The sequence below is a fragment of the Mytilus galloprovincialis genome, chromosome 11 (genome assembly GCF_965363235.1).
Source record: "Mytilus galloprovincialis chromosome 11, xbMytGall1.hap1.1, whole genome shotgun sequence".
NCBI lineage: Eukaryota > Metazoa > Mollusca > Bivalvia > Mytilida > Mytilidae > Mytilus > Mytilus galloprovincialis.
The window spans coordinates 20960953-20966952 of NC_134848.1; positions in this window are offsets into that span (position 1 = coordinate 20960953).

Sequence of the window (6000 nt, forward strand, 5' to 3'; positions counted from 1 at the left end):
TAACCTTTCCGAAGCACCTGAGTTCATTACGTTTTCAAAGACCCCTTGGTATTTTTCGTGTCTTTTTGTACTGTTTGTTAGTGTGAACAGCTGAAATCAATAAATATTAATTATATTAGGAGTGAGTTTATAGTTTTATTCAGATTGTTATTTTTCCATTTCGTGAACTGATTATCACCTCTATTGTTTAAGCTTCTTCCTTTTTGTAATATTAGTTTTAAAAATAAGTAACAAGAACATTTAAAATATCCAAACATTGTCATTTAAATTATGGTAAAAAAAAACATATCAAGGATTTCTATCATATCAGCACTTCAGTTCTTGTATTGTGTAAAACGTCACACATGGGGTCCCATACATATAAAATACTTTGTGCCCTTATACATGTACATGTTTGGGCACTGATTGTTCATATCGATTGAAATGATAAATCACTTTGCTTTCCATCGTTAATTAACGTTGCAGTGTTTCATTATTTTCAAAATATTTGACAAGGTTATCAATCTTGGCAATCATGGCGAGAATCAGTCTTCTGAGAAGATGGAAGGTTATTTTATCATGATCCTATATGATATATAAAATTTGTAGAGTTAGATTGCTGACAAATAATAAATACATTGTGTATGAAAATAATAATATAACATCTACACACGCTTAAAAACACGTGTCTCATGTCTATCTCTAGATTCACCTTCCGTGACAAGGTAACACTACGACTATTGAAGTTATATTTTAATATAGCGGATGTGGTCGAGTGGTCTAGAGCGCTGGACATGAGGCTAAGCGAATGGTGCTGTAGTGTATAAAGGTGTGAGTTCGAATCCCGCTGAGGGACGGACAAAAATTTGTCAGTATAAAATCTAACTCTAACACTGTTTGGTGTAATTTTCAGACTTATATAAATATTTGCATTAACCTTGTATCTATATCACTCTTAGATCCAGTGGACATGTATATTGTATGGTTTGTCACTTGTTTAGACTTGTTTGTAAAATATACTTATTTCTAGTGACTGTATAATGAAATGAATCATGATCCTATATGATATATAAAATTTGTAGAGTTAGATTGCTGACAAATAATAAATACATTGTGTATGAAAATAATAATATAACATCTACACACGCTTAAAAACACGTGTCTCATGTCTATCTCTAGATTCACCTTCCGTGACAAGGTAACACTACGACTATTGAAGTTATATTTTAATATAGCGGATGTGGTCGAGTGGTCTAGAGCGCTGGACATGAGGCTAAGCGAATGGTGCTGTAGTGTATAAAGGTGTGAGTTCGAATCCCGCTGAGGGACGGACAAAAATTTGTCAGTATAAAATCTAACTCTAACACTGTTTGGTGTAATTTTCAGACTTATATATATATATATATATATATATATATATATACAACTCGTCTAAACATCAACCCAACAATGTTAGATCTGTAAATTTGCTTTCGCAATTTTTTTGATCTTCCCTCACCGACTTTAGAACCCATGCTACTGAGATATCGTGACACCAAATCGCCTGCACTGTAGCCGTTCTGCTAGACCACACGACCACCTGGGCTTCAAAATACAGCTTTCGGTAACTTTTCCTTGTCAGTTTTAATCTAGCAGCGTACTACAGTACATGATATATAAGGCATGGAGATGTTATTGTTACAGATCAGCTCAATTATCTATAGTAAAGGATCCTACAAATTAATGCAAGATACAGTCACAGAAAATATTTATATTTATAAGTACGTCTGAGTCAGTGACAACTCTACAACAGATTTATCCATCGGACCACCAGCAATGGTGGTGATACATGTCTGTGTACATTATGTATATACAACTTTTTAAACATCAACCCAACATATCATAAAATTAAGAATGGAAATGAGGAATATATCAAAGAGACACCAACCCGACGAAATAGCAGCTAACAGCCGAATGTCACCAATGGGTATCTTAGTTTGAAGCTTTCTTTGTAAAAGTCAACCAAAACTGGAAAAGTTAATGGTATATAAATTATGATTCTATCGAAATATTAACTGCAAATACTTTTAAAAGATATAGATAAAACTTAAATTTTGTATAGCTAAATATAAATTGTTCCAGAGTCTGCGTCTTAATATGAAAGGCTTTATATCGATTTAATTTAGTTGTATAGTAAGTTTGGCTATTACGATTATAGTTGTTTAATTCAGATTTAAGGATGGCAACATATATATCTGTACGTTGTGTCCAGCCTCTGATAAGCGCAGATTGATGAGAAAATATCCTGGTCTGATTCCTTACAAAACAATAAACGAAAAACAATTATGACAGTCAGCAGCCAACGATAACCACGGTATACATTTGACAGACTTCTTACTTGGACAGAAGCTTTATTTGTCTGTCGGATATAGAGTTATACATGTTATATCAGCTGGTTTACATGATTGCTTACAGTTTTGATTTGTATGGAAAACCGAAAGCGAATAAAACATTATTTTATTTTTTTATATAAAAAATTGAAAACAACACGTTTTATAATTCTATGCGTCCGAAACGATTTTCTGGATATACCTTCATGAGGAACGTTTAAAGCCAAACATTTGAAATCCGAAGATGTATAAGTACCGAAACCGTTGAAGAGCTATATGACAAAAATATCTAAAATAAATAGGCAAATTCATCTAAAGTCAACATTGCCTGAGGGAGTTGAAACCTAAGTGTCTGAATAGTTTCAAAATTTATAAACGGACAGTTTTAGAAAAGTTTGTTAAATCATGTCAGTACCGAGGTACTAACTACTGAGCTGATGATACCCTCGGGGACTGATAACTTTTATAATTTTGGATCACAGAATTGCACAAAATTGTCTAACTATTATGTACAGGTATGCAAGTACATGCGTTGTACAGATGAATATTTTTATTATTATTGTCAGAATTATCTATCATTCATAATAAAATTATTTCCATCCAGTTGATTATTTTATTGAAGACTGGCCATTTAAAATGCTAATTTCGAATAATATGAACCACAATATGATACATATACCTTTACTCTATACATTTTGTACCAATTACCGGACAAAGGGAAGTAAGGCACATAATACCAATACTATGAAAAATATTACATCTCTATCCAGGACCATGAACTGATGACTACTTATATATTTAAAAAAAACAATTACTTTTTGTAAAAAAAAAAAAAAAAAAAAAAACCGCTCAATACTGATCTGCCGTATTTGGGACCTTTTAAGACTGCATATAAAACTGAGCATGGAAATTATGAATCTTTCAAAGAGACAACATACTGACAAAAGACTAGTAAACAGCAGTAGGATATATGAGATTTCCATGCAAACAGAAAATACCGCACCCGGAGGTGAACCTCAGCAGGCTCCTTCTTCAAAACGTGTACGAGTTCTGTGAAAAATGGACGTCATACTAAACTCTTAAACATAAACATCAACTAAAACTAACAAAAAAGACTGGCAAAGGCCATAGGCTCCTGACTTAGAACAGCGCATAAAATGCGGCGGGGTTAAACATGTTTTGTAAGATATGTTTTTTTTTCAATACCAAAAAAGGTGTCTTTACCATAGCTTAACTCTGACACGCTTCAGAGAAATTGAAATAACACGTGCGATATGAATAAATTAAAATGTTGAATGAATGTTAACAAGACATTAACTCAAATACACAACAAAATATTACAAGTCTTGTACATATATAAATATGTTATGCAATGTGAGAAACAGCGTTTAGAGTATTGTGTATTATGGAGCTATGAAAGCGGCATAAATTTGTTATAAAACAAAACACGGATTCTCTAGAAATCAACTTAATAAGGTTCATATTTTTTTTTTAATTTTAATTCTCTGTATGAATGAGATGTTCCGCATGACATGTACATCTATCCCCTGCATTGTCATTTTTACGCCAAATAGAAACAACAAATATTCGAATGGTTTTGATATAAATTGTATAATTTCAAAGGAAACATGACAACAACTTAACAACATGTATCTTCGCGTCATATTCGTTGCATCCTATCAACAAAAACCCGTCATTGTCTATACTTAAGCTGAATGGATATAAAATATCAAAGATACTTGTAATCTGTAGTCCTATCAATTCTCCATTCGCATTAAAAGGATGTAAAGCATGATTGTTACAGTCTGATATTATAGTTGTATCCTTCGATGTAACTACGATATCCTCAGGATTAAAGTCGGCTTCTTGTGTATTGAAAGAAGTGCATCCGGTATAGACAAATCTTTTACGACCACTTCTGTCTATGCTCATTATTCTTCCCCGTCTTAAACCATCATCAATCCTGTCGAGTACGTAAATGTTATTTGCTGAATCTGTTGTGATTCTTTTCGTGAAAATAAACAACCTTTTCCCTGTACCATCACGATCAAATGTTGATTTGCGTTTATAATCTGTCCCAAATACAGAAACGAGTCTCGTACTAAAATCCGTTATTGGGAAGAATGAGCCTTTTTCTCGAAGGCCAAGTAGAAGTTCATTATGTTTACTAATATGAATCGCAGATATTACAAGTGGAGAGATATTCATGACAGTTTTCGTTTTTGTTTTTTTGGTTGACGCCGCCATTAGTTTATTTCGTGGTTCGGGAAAAAAAACTATTTTTTCCTTGAAACTGACAGCAAAATCGACACATTCAATATCCATCTTTTTTAATATTTTCACGGAACCTCTTAATAATTTGGCTTTTAAAAAATGAGTCAATTCTCCATTTGCATTACTCATACAGTAAATTATGTCATCAGTGCTGCAAATTAATTTGTGCATTCCCGACACATTAGTTGTATACGTGTTAAACACGGTAGAAAATACTTTTGAAATCTGAAGCGCCTTTAGATGCTCTGATAAATCATTGCCTACCTCTTGGATAGTGATAATGTTATGTTTGTCTGTAGTCTTAATCCGAGAATGAACGGTGGTTTTACAATTATCACACATCAACAATTCACATTCAGTACATTTCCATTTAATCACTCGTTGAATACTACAGAGTTGACACGAAAGTGGTGTTTGTGCTTTACTAATGGATGTTGCCATATTGAAGATTTGCTTTGAAAGTGACTACTTGTTATGGTTTTCTTTCCTTGTATAGTTATGAACATAATACATAGCGTCCGGTGCATTGAAAACCGGATCTGCACACTTATATGATACTAAAAAAGGAAGCAAATAAGTTCTACGACAATTTTTGTATCTAACCATCAGAAATGAAACTGTTGAAAACATCCTTACCAATACTTATTGTTCATAATAAAAATTAACAAAATGAACTTTTAGATTTTTCTGCAAGTTATCGCCCTAGCTGTCGTATGCGGACAGTTTCATATTTACAAAGTCAGTAAACATATTTTATGAGAATCACAAAGCTCTAGCAAAAATGAACAAGCCTGTCGAAAATAAAGCTTTTCTAATGAATTGCGAAAACAGGTTGTATTTGTTTTGATAATTGTTGTCACAACTTTGTTTGTTGTCATAAACACATTCACAGGAATTATATTAGGAGTGAGTTTATAGTTCCAGTCAGATTGGTATTTTTCATTTCGTGAATTGATTATCATTTCTATTAATTAGGCCTCTAACGGTTTATAATTATTGTTTAATCAATTAGCATTCAAATTATCCAAACCTCGTCCTTTATGGTAAAAAAGGAGTCTGTTGATAATTTCGATCATATCAGCACTTCTGCAGATCTTGTATTGTGAAAAACGTCACATATGGAGTCCCATACATATAAAATACTTCGTGCTCTTATACATGTACATGTTTGTGGCACTGAGTGTTCATGTCGATTACAATGATAAATCACTTTGCCTTTCATCGTTTAACGTTGCAGTGTTTCATACATTTACAAATATTTGACAAGGTTATCTATCTTGGTAATCATCATGAACATGTCGAGAATCTGTCAACTGGAAAAATGGAAGTGTTTTTTTTTCGACAACAGAAAAAAGGCTTGTTGTAACCAACATTCGTT